This window comes from Vipera berus (assembly GCF_964194415.1).
Source record: "Vipera berus genome assembly, chromosome: 4".
Taxonomy (NCBI): Eukaryota; Metazoa; Chordata; class Lepidosauria; order Squamata; family Viperidae; genus Vipera; species Vipera berus.
In genome coordinates, this window is record NC_138206.1 from 66,909,627 (window position 1) to 66,927,884 (window position 18,258).

Consider the following 18,258-nt stretch of genomic DNA (forward strand, 5'->3'; position numbering starts at 1 on the left):
AGTTCAAAGTAGAAGAAAGAAAATGTTGCATGAGATGTTTCTGGGGAAAAAAAATCAGATTATTGGAGCACTGAAGATCTCAACTATAAAGTAGTACTTGCCAAAGGACAGCCTGTCAAAAAAAGTCACATATGATGAAAGAACATATAACAACTTGCCATTATTTCCCAACAGTTATGAGTAGTTTTTTATGCTATTGCAGCTTTTGCTGCTTGAAGCTATTGGACTGTTGTGACGATTTGTTGAAAGGTTAATTTGGCAAATGATGATAAAAAGGATTCTTTTCGGTTAGAGAAGACACATTTAAATTTGAATAACACTGCACTCCACTAAAAAGTTGGATCTCACAAGAATAAAATGAAATACTGCCTGAAACAGCAGAAGTTCCTACAGTGCCAGGAAACTCTCAAATAAAATCATGCCATTAGAATTAAGCTCTGTCTTTCACAATGGACACAATATAGTTCTATTGAATTTGATTAATATTGCTTATTGAAAAGGCTTTTGTACACACCAGAGAAAGTTATTTAATGTGAAAAAATGATGGGTTCAGTTTTATTATCATATATCCTCCAAAGCTATTTTTTCCCTCTTTTTAGAATTATTGTTTGGGTTTCCTAAAGCTGTTCATTCTGTATGATTTTATATCTGTTGAATTTGGTAAAGTAACTCACAGAGCAAGGTCCAATTCATTCATTGTTTATATCACACACTATATCATTTAAAACAATTTTTGCATATAACCTATTATTACAGAGAGTTTTCAGATAATAAACCTGGAAGCAATCAAGGGTGGCCTGGGTGCTGTCCCATTGGGTAAAGTGTTTGGTAATATGCATGTAATTCCACTGAGAATCCATGTGTAATTCTATAGAAGCAAAGCATTACATTACAACTGAGTTTTTATTGCCAAAATATCATTAGATTTTAGTAGTCAACTTTTCAGCAGCTTTGTTTTCTGCATATGGACTTAATAAAACATTTTTGTTTTTATATGCTGTTATAATACTGTAGGACAGAGTTCCCCAATGTTTAGGGTTTGGGGAACCGGCGGGGGGCGGGTGGGGGAAAGAGGGGATGGCTCCACGTGAGTGGCTGGCAAGACTGTGTGCGCAGCTCCATTTGCATGAATGGCATACACGTACGTCTGCCACTCACTTAAATGAAGTGCCTGTGCTCACCCATTGCACAAGTGAGGATACACATGCTCACGCCTGCACTTGCCTGCCATTTCCACAGCCCGATTGCAAACCCCTCATGGCCCACAGGTTAGGGCCTTTCTCAACTTAGTGCCTTTCAGATGTGTTAGACAATTTCCCATAGCCCTTAACATATCTGAGGGTGCATTGGGGAAAACCTGTCTAGAAACACACATATGCAGCATATAACTAAACATCGTAAGTAATCAGATCCTTTTTAGTAGTCTGTGTCCCTGGCATCACATCTGTTAATATTCAAAAGCAGACACGAGGAAATTTACCTTGCAAAGTAATACTTAGAAAGTGATTGAAACTTCAGAATATTTCCTATGCAGCCTAATGTCTTTTTTGCAGGGAAGTGGATAGCCCTATTGTGTTTTACAATGTTCTTTAAACACTAGTTCTTATTGATCAACTAACCGTTGAAATGTCTCCCATCAGCCTTTCAATTTTTTAAATGACAATTAAGATTACCAAGTGAAAGAAATTATTTGTGGTATTATTGCAGGCCTGCCTAATTTATGCCTATCAAGCCTATCAACCTATCAAGTTGTAGCTGTTAAAGTGGCCTTCAAATCAAACTGATTCCCATGCCTGCATGGAAACATATTTTTTTGCAACAATACAAAGTGGATTGCCCTCACCTTCTTCTGAAATATTTATTAGAGTTCCCATCTATGCTAGTGCTCTGTATTCCCTGAAGAGTTCTCAATGAAACCCAATCTTGTTCATGTTCCAAACTAAGATAGATCTCCACAAAAATCTTTATTCTTTATATCTTGAAACTATGGACACATCTGGCATTTCCAGATGTCAACCATTGTATAAGGCTCACAAACTGTATTTTGCTTCTTAATTTACAAATTGGCAGGCCTGTACAGTAGATCTGTCTCTCTCAGTTAGATGGTTGCTTCTACCTGGCCTTAAAAGAATTTAAAATGCTAAGCAGGATGAGGTCTGGGTGATACTTGAATGGGTGCCACCAGGACAAATAGAGCTGTAGGCTAGTTTTGAAAGTTAAAACAACATCCTAAAAGAAAGCAGTGACAATTTTTTTCAGTAGTATTGCCAAAAACAAAGTAATATGAGTGTTTTCATATATTTAGCAGTCTGTGAGTCCAATTTTAAGACAGATTTAATTTTATATTTCTTGCAAGTAGCATTAAATATAACTGCATTTTTTGATAAACTGTCCAGTGCTCTGGTTAATTTTGAGTAGAGAGCCTTTTGTTCAAGAATCATAGAACTCAATTGAAAAATTCAATTTTAAATCAAGAATGATATATTTTATCATAGGTGGCTCTATAGAACTTTCTAAAGAAGGAAATTGCAAGGAAAAAAATTAAATATTCCAGCAGAAAGAAGAGACAGTCATATAATTACAAATACAAATCACCTGTGATGATTGAAAATCACTGGTCAAATGTATAGTTTATGTCTCTGGTCACAGGTAGCACTGTCCTTTCCTCTTGAATTACTTAGTTGCCTCAGCTGCCCTCTGCATAAAAAGATGGAGCGTAACTATAACAGCAGCAGCAGAACAATAGCAGCAACAATTTTATTTACTTGAGGTATCAGATGTGCCTTTCCTATACAATATATATTATGCAAATCTATTTTGATCAACAGAGGTTTGGCATGCATGACATATAGATGCAATCTTATCAGCAATCAGGGCTTTTTTTGTCATAGAACTCCCAGAAGGGAGTTCCGGCACCTTTTTTGAATGGAACCTTGTAGGGTAGGCAAGGCGAGTTGTATGACGTGTGTGAGTTCCAGCACCTTTTTTTTTTAAGAAAAAAAGCACTGTCAGCAATTATAAGCAACTATCCATGCTAGTATATGTACTGTATAGGGAGCAATCCTAACAGTTAAGAGTCTTCATTGGTACTAAGAAGACAACTGTCTTGAGAGGCCAAAGAGAATTGATGGATGCCAGGTTGAAGATTGCTTCAGTAATCATTTTGTTCATTTATTAGCTTACAGTGCCTTATGACTTGTTAGAATTTGCATATCTGAAGCTGAAGGAGACAAAGACAGTCAAGTTTAGTTAACACTTGGGGAAGACAGAATTTGAGATCTAAATTCGTTGTTGTTGTTGTTAGTTGTGAAGTCGTGTCCGACCCATCGCGACCCCATGGACAACGTTCCTCCAGGCCTTCCTGTCCTCTACCATCTTCTGATCTAAATTCAGGCTTAGTTAACTAAATGTTGATTTAGTCAGAGGCAGCATGGAATGCATAAAACCCTTAAGAAATATTGAAAAGCTATGGAATTTGATGGAAGTAAGATCAGACACACAAAAAACCAGAGGCTAGTTTCATGAGATACTTAAAGCATCCAAATAGCTGTTTAAGGTAGCCATACTTCTGTCTTGCTTGCCCAGGAACATAAGGCCTTTTTTTTCTTCACTTGTATTTTCTTTACCTATAATAACAAATTTAATTATACAGATAAATATTCTACAGTTTCTATGGTAAATATCTGCATATGATAAAAAGTTCAGTTAAATTTTACTTAGTGCTCAGGCAGCGATGAATGCACTAATCTCATGCTATGAGGAATTTTTGTATGCAAGGTTCATAATTGTATATTTTAACATGATCTTCCAAAATCCTAACTATAAGTAGTCATTGACTAATAACCGTTCATTCAATGTCCGCTTGAAATTACAATAGTGTTGAACAAACACAGTTACAATCCCTGGTTGACGGTACGGCTGTTGCAGCATTCCTCACATGATCAAAATTTGGGTGATTGGCAATTCACCAACCCTTACAATCAGCCACAGGGGCGCTGTCACCTCCCATCTCAAATCCCACTGGGCCCACCTGAACACTCAAAGCTGTCTCAGCCTTGGAGGCCTCTCTTCCCTTCTGACCTCTCTTCACTTTACCATGCCTGACTCCACTTACCTTTATGTTGTTCTGCAGCTGCTGACAGGCATGCCCAACCAAGGCAAGACAGAAAGCTCCCTCTGAAAATTGTGCAATTTGGACAAGGGACCTTCCAAACCATCACAAGAATGATCATGTTTTCTACCTTTCCTAGGCTGGGGATGAATCTGGGCATGATGGCATGGGGGATAAGACAGCAGGCTTCCATGCACTGGTTGGCACCGGACCTCCCCACACCAAGGCATCCCATACTCCAGTTAATAACTTGTATGGTTGCTTAACACTTGCAACTATGAGAGACAAAATTAGAGTCATTGATTTAAGCTATGTGGGCCTCTCACATAACAATTGCTTCACTCAATAACCAAAATTCTGGTATCAATTGTGGTCATAAATTGAAGACTACCTTTGGTGTATTTTGTGAGCAATCTGCCTTGAGGGGAAAAGACGATGTCAGGGCATTATTTTAGCAGTGATTTTAAGGAAGCAGATGGATGAAATGTGAAAATATGCCTCTATGATACTTACATTTCAGAGATTTTTATGTAATTGATCAATTTAATATAATTTCCCCCACTGATAGTGAAGATTTCCTGTTTCCATGACACACTGATAGAATACATTCTTATGCTGGGTCACATAGGAAGTGTTTTTAACTTTGTTTTGCTGTTGTTGCATTTTTATATTTTTTAAAATCTGTACTATGTATCAAATTCCAGTGTACTCACACTCCATGTAAAGTAAATCCCGTACATTGGAAGATATGTTGACATTATTTTTTACAGTGGCTTACCTCACATATATAATTAGTGTATGATGTCAAGCTTCGATTATTTAAAAAAATGGCAGTAGATAATTCAAAATACTTTTAAGGCAAGAGCAGGATATTTGGTGCTTGGAAATGCAATTTTAATTTTTTTTTATTAAATAATTGCTATTAGATGTTAATCAAAATCAGTTCATCCAGCCGGTCTTTCTGGGCTTTGTCTACTCTACATTTTAGGTGACATGGATTTTTGGATGAATTTCTCTGAATTAGTACAGTATACATTATAGATGTTTTCATAGAATAATAAGAGTTAGAAGCCTTGGTGGAGCAGTGGGCTAATGCCTCCTTAAGTAACACCAGCTGCCTGCAATTAGTGCAGGTTCGCATCCCACCAGGCTCAAGGTTGACTCAGCCTTCCATCCTTCCGAGGTAGGTAAAATGAGGACCCAGATTGTTGGGGGCAATTAAGCTGGCTTTGTAATAATGCCGCCTGGGGGTGTGTGTGAAAGCCCTAATAAGCAGGCATATACATAGAATGAAGGCTACTGCTAAGCTTGTAAGCCGCCCTGAGTCTTCGGAGAAGGGCGGGATATAAATGGAATTTTTTTTAAAAAAAAATAAGGGACCTTGGAGATCTTCTAGTAGTCCAATCCCCTGCTCGAGCAGAAGGTCCTATACTATTTCAGACAAATCATTGTCCGGTCTCTTTTTGAAAGCATCCAGTGATGGAGCACCTACAACTTCTGAAGGCAAGCTGTTCCATTGATTGATTGCTCTCACCACTAAGAAATTTTAGGTTGCTTCTCTCCAACCATTGTTTCTTGTCTTGCCTTTTGATGTTTTGGAAAATAGTCTGACCGCCTTGTCATTGTAGGAGCACCTCAAATATTGGAACAGTATTATCATTGTCACCCCTAGTTTTTTTATTAGACTAGACATACCCATTTCCTGCAACTGTTCATGTATTTTAGCCTCCAGCCCCCTAATAATTTTTGTTGCTGTTCCCTGCACACTTTCCAGTATCTTAAATATGGCTTACTACATTTCTGCCACTTTTTTTTTCTTGTGGTGAAAAAACAGGGCAGAGATTAAAGGAAGCCATAATTTATTAACAATCATTTGGAAGCCAAATCCTGATTTGACCTTGCTACAAATGGATGTTTTAAATTTGGAAAACTGTGTGGTATGCATAAAATACCAAACTAAAGTGTGTGGGATTCATTCTAGTCATGCATTTCAAATATAAACATCAACCTGTGCTTATTTTCAGGAAATAATAATTCATTGTAACTCCAATGACCCCTGGAATGATTGTCTAATGATCGTAATATATAGAAATCCCATCCTTTTTTTCTGCTCTCTACTGCCACAAATTACCTTAAGCTTTTCCCTTATCTTTCTTCTACTCAGCACCAACATCTCAGAATTAAATCAGGATCAAACTTTCAGACCAAATCTTTCTTTCAGGTTTGAGGACAGCTTAACGCTCGGGCTTGTTTGAAGGGTACTGGAAGAATATGTTTACAAACTATTTTAAATATTGTAAGCTGCCCAGAATCTTTATGGAATCAGGTGGCCCCCAAAAATAAATCATCAAAATTTATATTGTTGAAAGCCTTGGCATGGATCAACTTTCCCCACCTGCTTTCAAGGAGATAAAAAAGTATGCTTGTCTTTGACATTTGGCACTCAAAAGTCAGCAGTCAGCATTTTGAATCAGGGGTGGCAACTCTGGCAACTTTATGACCTGTGAACTTCAGCTCCCAGAATTCCTGAGCCAAACACGCTGATCATAGTTGCATAATTGTCCACATGATTTTGAATATAAATCCAGCTTTTAGCATTGCACATTAAACTAAGTAGGAATAAAATCCAAGCAATATTATAGAATTAAAGTTTTTAATGTTTTCTTTAGAAATATAAGAAAGAATGTGAGATAGCGAATCATAAGAGATAATCAGGGACAGATTTTTTAAAAAGCAATATTCAACTTTTTTTCATGACTATACTGTGTGAACAACCTATAACAGCTCCCCCCCTTCAAATATCCAGAATGGATGCAATTCAAATTTTAATCAAGTCCAAATATTTTTGGCTTGACTGAACATACAGTAAGCAATGGTGCTTCCAGTGTAATTTTATTATGATGTAACACACTAGCAAAAAGGCATGGGAATACTTGTATTGTCCTATCATCTCCAATTTCCAGTGATACAGTGAGGGAAAAAATTATTTGATCCCCTGCTGATTTTGTGTGTTTGCCCACTGACAAAGAAATGATCAGTCTATATTGTAATGGTAAGCTTATTTTAACAGTGAGAGAATAACAACAAAAAAATTCAGAAAAACATATTTCAAAAACGTTATAAATTGATTAGCATTTTAATGAGTATTTGACTCCTTCGCAAAACATACTTAGTACTTGGTGGCAAAACCTTTGTTGGCAATCCCAGAAGCCAGATGTTTCTTGTAGTTGGCCACCAGGATTGCACACATCTCAGGAGGGATTTTGTCCCACTCTTTGCAGATCCTTTCCAAGTCATTAAGGTTTCGAGGCTGCCATTTGGCAGCTCGAACCTGCAACTCCCTCCACAGATGTTCTATGGGATTAAGGTCTGGAGACTGGCTAGGCCACTCCAGGACCTTAATGTGCTTCTTCTTGAGCCACTCCTTTGTTGCCTTGGCCATGTTTTGGATCATTGGCATGCTGGAAAACCCATCCATGACCCATTTTCAATGCCCTGGCTGAGGGAAGGAGGTTCTCACCCAAGATTTGATGGTACATGGCCCCGTCCATCAACCCTTTGATGCCGTGAAGTTGTCCTGTCCCCTTTGCAGAAAAACACCCCCAAAGCATAATGTTTCCAATTCCATATTTGATGGTGGGGATGGTGTTCTTGGGATCATAGGCACCACTCCTCCTCCTCCAAACACAGCGAGTTGAGTTGATGCCAAAGAGCTCAATTTTGGTCTCAGCAGACCACAACACTTTCACCCAGTTCTCCTCTGAATCATGCAGATGTTCACTGGCAAACTTTAGACGGGCCTTTATATGTGCTTTCTTGAGCAGGGGGACCTAGCGGAAGCTGCAGGATTTCAGTCCTTCATGGTGTAAGGTGTTACTAAGTGTTTTCTTGGTGACTATGGTAGTTCTGGGCTGATTCCTCACCATTCTCATGATCATTGAAACTCCACAAGGTGAGATCTTGCATGGAGCCCCAAACTGAGGGAGATTGACAGTTATTTTGTGTATCTTCCATTTGCAAATAATCACACCAACTGTTGTCACCTTCTCATCAAGCTGCTTGGTGATAGTTTTGTAGCCCATTCCAGCTTTGTGTAGGTCTAGAATCTTGTCCTTCAAATCCTTGCACAGCTCTTTAGTCTTGGCCCTGATGGAGAGTTTGGAATCTGATTGACTGCTTCTGTGGACAAGTGTCTTTTATACAGGTAACAAGCTGAGATTAGGAACACACCCTTTAAGAGAGTGCTCCTAATCTCAGCTCATTACCTGTATAAAAGACACCTGGGAACCGGATCTCTTGCTGATTGATAGGGGATCAAATACTTATTTCACTCATTAAAATGCAAATCAATTTATAACTTTTTTGACATGCATTTTTCTGGATTTTTTTGTTATTCTCTCTCACTGTTAACATAAACTTACAATTAAAATTATAGGCTCATCATTTTGTCAGTGGGCAAACGTACAAAATCAGCAGGGGATCAAATAGTTTTTTCCCTCACTGTAGTAGGAATATTTCTAAATACTTGAAGTCTTAATTTTTATCTTGGATTGCTGAGTAATATTGGATATTTCACTCAGCAAGCCACATTTTATCGCAAAGCCAAGTTCTCCTTTAAAGGTTGGGAACTCCTGCTTTAAATTATAGGCATTGTGTTAAGGGAAGTTCCAGAAGAATGGAAGAAGTACATGTTGCTTTAGCTGTCAGTATTTTATAGGGCCATTAAGGACTATCAGAGACATTATTACTCACATACCTAATTTCTAATCGGATAATGGGTTATGCTGGGTGAATAACAAAGTATTTTAAAAATGGTTTGTTATACAGGTGTATGTACTTCAAAAGAATTTATGTATTGGAATTCTACTTCAAATTAACACATTAGTAAAACAATACTTATGTGATTTGATTGTTTTAAAACAATGTTTATTGCTTATAATTTCCAGAAAATAGAAAAAAATGAAATTAATTTTCTGCTGTTGTCCCTGCTCTATGCAATATCTTGCCCCAGAGGTGAAGTTGGCCCCTACTTATCTGGCCTTCCAGAAAAGCATTAAGATCCAAGTCTGCCAAGTGGCGTGGGGATCCAATAGTGGTACACAGCCCTGGGTGTAGTTGGCAGTTTGAGGACACTCTCTCTTTGTGTATTTTTGTAAGGATTTTTATGGTGTTCTTTGTATTTGTAAGCCACTCACGAGTCCTTTATATAAGATGGGTGGCTTATAAATTTCATCAATAAAACAATATCTAAATCAGATAATATTTAAAATCAGGTGTGTCAAGAGTCCTTGAATCAACATAAAACAGCATTTGTAGTAAGAGAGCATGTACGATAAATCCATTCCTAAATTGTTAAGTTTCACTTTTTTGATATATCAACATAAGCATCTTTGAATCTTTGTTTTCTTTCCAATACTACAGTAATATGGATATTAAATCCATATAATACAGCAGGTTCTACATATGTCTCTCTCCCATTTTGCACTTTCATCGTATTGACATTTATGCTTAAATCCTCCAAGGTGCCCAATATGCAGAAATCACTTTTTTAGATGAATTAAATGTATCATTACCACTCTAATGGCAGAAACTGAAGAGGAACTAAAGAGCCTCTTGTTGCGAGTGGAGTGCAAAACCTGGGTTGAAACTAAACATTAAGAAAACCAAGATCATGGCATCTGGCCCTCTCAATTCCTGGCAAATAGATGGGGAAGAAATGGAGGTAGTGACAGATTTTATTTTCCTGGGCTCCAAGATCACTGCAGATGGGGACTGTAGCCAAGAAATTAAAAGACGCTTGCTCCTTGGGAGGAAAGCCATGACAAATCTAGACAGCACACTAAAAAGCAGAGACATCACCCTGTCAACAAAAGTGCGTATAGTCAAGGCTATGGTCTTCCCAGTTGCAATGTATGGCAGTGAAAGCTGGACCATAAGAAAGGCTGAGCGCCAAAGAATTGAAACCTTTGAAATATGGTGCTGGTGAAGACTCCTGCGAGTTCCTTGGACTGCAAGGCGATCAAACCGGTCAGTCCTAGAGGAGATCAACCCTGACTGCTCTTTAGAAGGCCAGATCCTGAAGCTAAAACTCAAATACTTTGGCCACCTAATGAGAAGGAAGGACTCACTGGAGAAGAGCCTAATGCTGGGGAAGATTGAGGGCAATAGAAGAAGGGGACGACAGAGAATGAGGTGGCTGGATGGAGTCACTGAAGCAGTAGGCGTGAGCTTAAATGGACTCCAGAAGATGGTAGAGGACAGGAAGGCCTGGAGGAACATTGTCCATAGGGTCGCGATGGGTCGGACACGACTTCGCAACTAACAACAACAACAACAAAATGTATCATGATTAAAATACATATCTTCAGGGCTTCTTTTGTCATAGAATGCTCAGAACTGAGTTCTGACACCTTTTTTGGATGGAACCTTGTAGGGTAGGCAAGGCGGGTTGTATGACATGTGTGAATTCCAGCACCTTTTTCTTTTACAAAAAAAGCACTGCATATATTTAATATTAAAAAATATTTTTTTAAAACCCAAACAAAATGATTTGTTAGAAGATTTTTAAAAATGTGAATAGACTCTTACAATTTTGTTTTTGTTGTTCTAGCTGCTATTGTATTCAAATTATATGGATTGCTGATATACCCAAATGGAATGGACAAAGTTCTTTAACTGTATTTACTATCATTCATGAATTTTAGACTTATTTATAGAATATGCTTCAAAGCCACTTGACTCCAGAACTATAGGCTTCTTACATATTTAAAAGGCAAGAAACATCACAGTTATCAGAAAAGAATGATAGTCACCCAGAGGAAACATGACACCATTTTACATCTAATCTAAAGGAGTCCAATGGCCAGGCTCAGGGAAGTAGCCAGGTTTCCAAGGCTCATTTAAAAGCATGCAGTTCAGGGGAAATTTAAATCTCTGGGGAGCTGCTATTCCATAAGGCAGGCACTATGACAGAGAAGGCACATTTCCTGGGACACAAGAGATGACCCTGCTTATCAATCCGATTGTCCAAATGTCAATATTTGGGGGAAAAATCTGAATTACCAATTTTTACAATACATCTATTAACATAGGGATCTCTCTATATACATTTGACAGCCAGTTTGGCCTAGTAGTTAAACCACCAGGAGACTATGAGTTCTATTCCTGCCTTAACCATAAAAGCCAGCTAGGTGACCTTGGGCCAATCACTTTCTCAGCCCACAACGTCAGGCTTGTGCAACAAGCCACCCAGGCAATTTCTGTTACAATCAATGGCTCAACATTGGTTGATCCAAATAGCGAAACTTGCACTTTGGGGGAAAAGCTAAGAAAAAAAAATCATTTTCTGTACGTATATTAAATTCTGTATTTTGAATTTTAGGAGCACATAATTAGCTCTCTCACTAAATGGATATAACAGTCAATTAAAAAACATCAATTTTTCAGAAAGTAAACTAATTGTGGTTGTTTTCTGCAGGTTCTCCTGTGGTTTTTTTTCTTTGAAAAATGGCCATTCTTTCAGTAAAACACTAGACTTTAGCCAGTCATCTTGGGTTTTTTGGGTTTTTGTCTTTTAATTTAGAATGTTTGTGGAGTATATGTGAAAAACCAGTGTATTCCTAGAAATACCAAATTATGTCTGGAGCTTGATCTTTGGAGCATGTTAGTTTTCCATTTTTGATTGAGAATTGAAATCTAAGAGGGTGAAATATGAAACCTGTTGCGTGCAAAAATGTTGCTGGATACATTGGTGTCCATGCACATCATTGTACACACACACCTTTTAAGATCAGTCTCACAAATGTACACTAATTGGGGGATATAGATCTTAAGGGACGTGTACATAATGATGATCTATCAGATTTATAAGTTATTTGTAACAAAATGTAGCTTACTTAACAATTGTTGGATTATTTTTTAACCTAATGAGGACTTTCCACAATATTTATGTAGGAGTCTCAGAAACCACATTTCCCAATTTTTTTCATTAAAAAAATAAATGCAACAAATTAAACTTGAGCAATGAAACCCATCAACCATTTATGAAAAGTACATTCATTATTACATCCTTTTTACAAGTAAAAGATAGATGGTTTGGAATGCTAACATAATTAAGTTTAATAACTTATACTGAGTTCTTATTCACCAAGTATTTAACTGTGACAGTTTTTCTTACACTTCAGTATACAAGCCAATATAAGGTTTTTTTTTACAAGCATTCTGTTTTTAAGAATGTTCATTGTCCTTAAACTTGTAAGTCAAGGACTTTCAGTTTTAAGAGATATTTCAGCAATTAGAAATTGGAATTTATGATTGTTAGTCAAGTGCTCCCAAATTCTATTTATGTAAATTGATTACAAATGCAATTTGATACTTATAACCTATTCATCCCTGACTTGGGTGATTTATGCTGAGTTGACTTTCCTGATTTGACTTACTGAAGGGCCTCAGGTGTGCATAATAATATTGATAGTAGAACCAACAAAAAGTGCATTTTTTAAAATATTCATACTGTATATGTGAATAAAGAATGGCAAAAATTCTACAAGATGATTAGACTAATCAGGCATTTTGTAAGTCAAATAGATGCAAATCACTGTAAATTTTGCTCCAAAAGTTCATGAACAGAAATAATAGCAAGGATTTTAAACACTTTTTGCAGTAGAAAAACTGGCAAAATAAGGTGTAATAAGATCACCTACATTAAGTATTCTTTTTATGTTGTTCAGGATACAAAGTACAGACATCATAAAAGCGAATAGGAAACTGATTCCAAATGATTTGCATATATAATTGCCTACTTTGTCTAAAATTTGAAGCACAGCAATATATACAAAATGAATATTAACTAGATTAATACCCATTTTAATATGAATCTTCCCTAAAGCAATATATAAGAAGTTCAAATTGCAAGTCATCCTCATGAATGCAGATTCTATTCTAAAACTCATTAAAATTAGCGGCCTGTCTCTTCGGCACAGATACCCTTTCAAGAAAAGCACTGAAGCATTAGACAAACCCATGTGAGGAAGTCCAAATGGTGGCATACAAAGGCAGGAATATATGGGTTTGTTGTATCACTATCAGAGACATGTTAAGCTTATGCTGAAAGTAACTTCTCCAAGCAATCATGATAGTAACAGGGGTATGACCTTGGGGCCAGGAAAATCAATCCTTTCTGCTTTTGCAATTTGAATGCCACGTAAAATGGAGATAGTGCCTTGGGGAAAATTTATGTTGATACATTACACAGGTATTTTAAAAATAATCACAGGTTATCCTTAAAATATTTATTGATCACAAACTTGAAGTGGACATTTAACATTCGAACCATCATTAAAAAGACACAACAAAGAATGTTCTTTCTGCGTCAACTCAGGCAATTCAGACTGCCTCAGGAACTGTTAATACAGTTTTAAAGAATAATTATTTAATCTGTCATTTGTACTTCTATAACTGCCTGGTTTGGTACAGCAAACAGGACAGATACAGACTCCATCAGATAATTAAGACTGCAGAAAGAACAATTGCAACCAGCCTGCCTTCCATAGATGATCTGTACATTGCACGGGTCTGAGGCTTGAGAAAATATCAAGACCCCTCATATCCTGGCCATAAACGGTTTCAACTCCTCCCCTTGGGATGGTGCTATAGGGAATCACAAACAATAACAAGCAATAATCCCTCTCTTCTAATGACAAAAAATTCAGTGAAATTATCCTATCCCTATGCTTGGACACAGGATGCAGCTGAAATCACCAGTACAGTGGGAAAGACACTTTTACTTACTGGTGTGGGTAAATGGTTTTAACCTGCTCTGTTCAGACTCAGTATATTTTTGGTTCTGATTTGTTGTTTCAGATTATTACTCTATTGCAAACAGAAGCACTGGTTTTCTCTCTCTCTCTCTCTCACACACACACACACAAAGGGAGAGGAGGGGGGAATGTATGTATCAGTGCTTGCTTTCTTAAAATATCTTCTGAAAAGAAGCAGGTAGTCATTAACAAATAGTTCAGACTGACCCTCGCAATCAAACCACCATCAATCACAACTGCAGCCTTTTAGATCAGGGGTCCCCAACCCCCAGTCCGTGGACTAGTGACGGGCCGCGGCATGCCAGCAACCGGTCCGCACAAACAAGCAAAGCCCCATCCACGGGATGCAGGCAGCACACAAAACCACACACCCTCCAGTCCACGGAAAAACCTCTCTCCACGGAACTGGTCCCTGGTGCCCAAGAGGTTGCGAACTTCTGTTTCAGATGGATACTAAGATAAAGAGCTAGGACCTTTCAGATAAAGTGTCTAGCTGGAGAAATCAAGAACAGGCAGAGTAGGCATAATTATACTCAAAGGATTATGGGAGTTTTGTACAGTAAACACTGCTAAAGCAGGCTAAGTAATAGGATGCTAAAACTGAAACAAAACACACCATATGTACGGTAATGGCTTCAGACTAAAGAATGCAGTCCAGTTTGGAAAGTATATTTAACTGGCCAAACCCTAGCTACTTTTAAGAATATATGGCTAAAATATAGCCCCAAAAGAATCAATAATAATTTATCATTTTAGTATTTTTATTGCACAGTATGAAGGGAGAGATACAGCATTTACAGTGAAATAACTTTATATGTGGCAACACCAGAATTCTAGAACATGTTACAGAGTATTATGAAGAGCTCCATGTGTTTGGAATTCCGCGAGAAGGCAATCCCTTTCTCCAGTGAATTTCATCCTCTCACATTCGTGTGAGCTTCTTTTGTAATGCAGAACTACCTAGGCAAGCACTCCCAACTTGGTCCAAAAAAGTTTTCTGAGGTCAGAATGCAGGTCTTTTCCACCGTTATGAGCCTTTAAAGTGGACATGTTAAATATTGCAAGATTGATCCATACTATGGAGTACACTTATATGACAAGTTAACTTTCCTCAGATATCTTTGGCCATAATGAGGTTATCTTATTATGATTTTGGTTTTAACCTGCCAGATTCTCAATTACATCACAAGGCATTTAACAACTATATTTGTTTAGAATGCAACCTTCTATGAATATTCCTCTTTGGGTATACAGTGGTAAACATGAACACCTCTGAAATACTAGCAAGTTTTAGGGCACAAGTATTAAAGAGGGATCTTTGTTATTAACCTTGATAGCTGCCAGAAACATTTGGTTACTAACTGTTAAGAGGTTAATCACATGAGAATTCAACATTGAGGAATAGCCAAATGTGAAAATAGCAGGTAAGATAGCTTAATATAACACTTTAGGCAAATAAAAGATACTTTGATCTGATTGACTTCTAAAGGTTGTTTCGAAAACTTTTGCAAGACTGCATTTTGAACGTGACTTTCCTACAACAATAGATACCGGTACAGATCTACAAAGCAAAATGGCCCAAATACATTAGCAGAATTACCTGAAATTTTTGGAACCTCAATAGAAGCAGCATTCTAATGGAAACCATTAATCCAATTTAAATAAAAGATAAAAAAAGTTTATCAGTTCTTTACCTGAATTGTGGAATGAAGAACTGGAATACTTAATTTTAAAGAATCAGTGGATTCTGTTAAGAAATATAAACTATACTTCCTATGATTTAAAAACAAAATTAATTCACCAGAAAGTATGTCATGCTTTTGTATCATTCTTAAATGTTTTAAGATTTTTTTCATGCTAATGCTGTAAAAAGTTTTGAAGTTCCTTAATTCATGTAATCTGAACTGATTCAGCTATGTCATATTGTTTTCAAATTACTACATATATCAAATTCTGAGAAAAAAATATCCTTAAAATACTTAATGTGCTGTCGAAGTATAGTTGTTAGTTATCTCATTAAGAGTTTTGGCTTTATCAAGCCTAGGCAAAGCTAAGAGAATAATTTTACCTAAATGGAAAGAAACATATCCATCTGTTTTTAAGGATTGGGTTCAGGATACGATTTTCTGTCCTTTTCAGAAGTTTATGTGTTCTGAAAATAATATGAAATATAGTTTCATCTGACATATTTAATAAGTTTATGGACTGGATTAATTTTGTATCAATGCCTACGGATATTTTACATTTTTGTTATTTTTTCCTCTTTCTTGTTTTTATTTTAATCATCACAATATATTTTGGTGTTTTACGTTTTCTTCACTTATAATCGTCATTTTTTTCCTACTGACATTATTCTTTTTTATTTCACTATTAAAAATAATTTAAAAAGCATAGAGACACAAAAGGAGCTATTTCCTCTCTCATATTAAACCAATGAGCTAATATTTGATTATGTTCAATAAATGTGCATGAACAAGTTTTTCCTTCTCTTAGGAAAGAAAAAGGTTTTCTAACCAAATGAAGCTCCATTCTAACCAAATAAAAATACCACTACCTAACAGTGACATATAGGTGTTGTACAGAACAACACAAAGTTCCATTAAGGTTAACAGAATCAATGAATTTAAAAACAGACTAATTTCTGTGGAATGAGTGAAGTACCGTGAAACACTTGCTTGAGGACAATTTCAAGGGAAAGAGCCAAGAAGCAAAGAGAGTTTTTAAGATGCTGTTAGATCCTAGGTTTTCAAATTATTTTGAGAGAGAGAGTACAGCACACTACAAGGGTGGAGGCATCATGTTCTTACAGCAGGAGGATCCCAAGATAGATGAAGAGCCAAGAGCTGGCACTGCCGTTAATTGCTACCTGCATGAAAGAAATAAAACAACTTAGTGGCTTCCACACATTGTGCTACACTAGATGATGACTTGGTTGGTTTTGCTTAGTGTGATACGTGAACTATCAATGGTTAAGCAAACTAAAATAGCGCAAACATGAATGCAGTCATTTTCTTCCTAGTACAAGTTAATACTAAAACCACTGCCATCTCGGGGTTTTTTTCCAAATGAAACTTTTACTGTATAATCCTTCAACATATACATTTTAAAGAAACTGAAATTTTTCATGTTCCTTTTTATAACCTCTTGTGTTTTCTCACAATTTTTTTTTACTTTAATACTAAAAAAAAAAGAGAAAAAAAACTGCACAATGCTTTTTAACTGAAAGCAGTTTATCCGTTAGGGACACTTTACGTTTTTTTGTGATTTCTATTCTATATCACAAGGTACTGATTGCATTGGACATTTTTGCCCCACTCTCTCCCCAACCGATCTTTGCTGAGACATTAATGTATTCCAGATGTTATAAAAAATAAATGCCCAAATTCAGATGCATCAGTGTAGGGCATCTACATCTACCAGAACATTTCCCATAAATAAATGAGACATTCAAATTTTTGAGAAAGTGCATTGCAGAGAAATCACACATTACATACTATTCTTGCCTCCCTTTAATAAATCAGACAGAGCCAATAAAAATTTGTTTGAGAATCTAACATTTCTCTTTCTCAATGGAATTTAATAAAACCTTGGTTTAGTGGATTTTGGATATAATTGACTAAATTTATATTTTTCACCTCCACTTCTCCCTAAATAACAGAGATCAATTGCATCCAAAATACTCCAGACAGTTAAAAATTAGTTAAATTTACATTCAATTTGTATCTTTTGTGTAATGACATCCTTACTCAAAGATGCAAATCACATTTGCCTCAATCTGCCATTATTTAATTTGCATTTTGATGGATATGCAAAATTAATGGGCATTCCCTCCCAACTGATCTGTTAAACTGAAGTTGCATTGTAATTTATTTTAGAAAAAGCACACAATCCTTTAAAATCTTTGGAAATAAAAAAGGAACAGCAGGAAAATCCTTACCCTGTTTTGCTAAAACCAAGCATCTCAACATATGGATATGATGTAGATAAAAAAGCATTTGAGGGCCATTTTAGGAGAGAAACAAGTCTAGAATAATTTTTATGAAGCTTCCTGATGCTATTTTAGTCCAATACTACTTTCATATATAACAGAGACATAGAACTGAATGTAATTTCTAATTTGGTTTCAAATTATTCTATAGATAGTATCACTACAATTCTTCCAAATATTAAAATGCTGCATTTACACTTAAATCATACTTGTGTGTATAAAACAAGAATGTTGAGACTTTAGCATGAAGTTGCCCATATTTTAGACCACAGCTAATACATAAGAGCACAATAGTGTAAATGAAACTACAGAAGGCAGGAACACTGAATCACCTACATATA

The 18,258-nt window shown here is 36.5% G+C and overlaps 1 protein-coding gene across 9 annotated transcripts in view; it reads right to left on the reverse strand.

The window, feature by feature from the left end:
- Positions 1-14,672: 14,672 nt before the first annotated feature.
- PDK3 (pyruvate dehydrogenase kinase 3) overlaps positions 14,673-18,258 on the reverse strand; it is a 46,592-nt gene continuing 43,006 nt past the window's right edge. For 5 of the 9 annotated variants that reach the window (XR_014026333.1, XR_014026336.1, XR_014026337.1 and 2 more), the window contains 2 exons: positions 16,737-16,795; positions 14,673-16,081 (listed from right to left, as the gene is read on the reverse strand). The gene's annotated coding sequence lies outside the window, so the exon portion shown is untranslated. The remainder of the gene's footprint in view (positions 16,082-16,736; positions 16,796-18,258) is intronic. The other 4 variants (XR_014026334.1, XR_014026339.1, XR_014026335.1 and 1 more) reach the window with 3 other exon arrangements.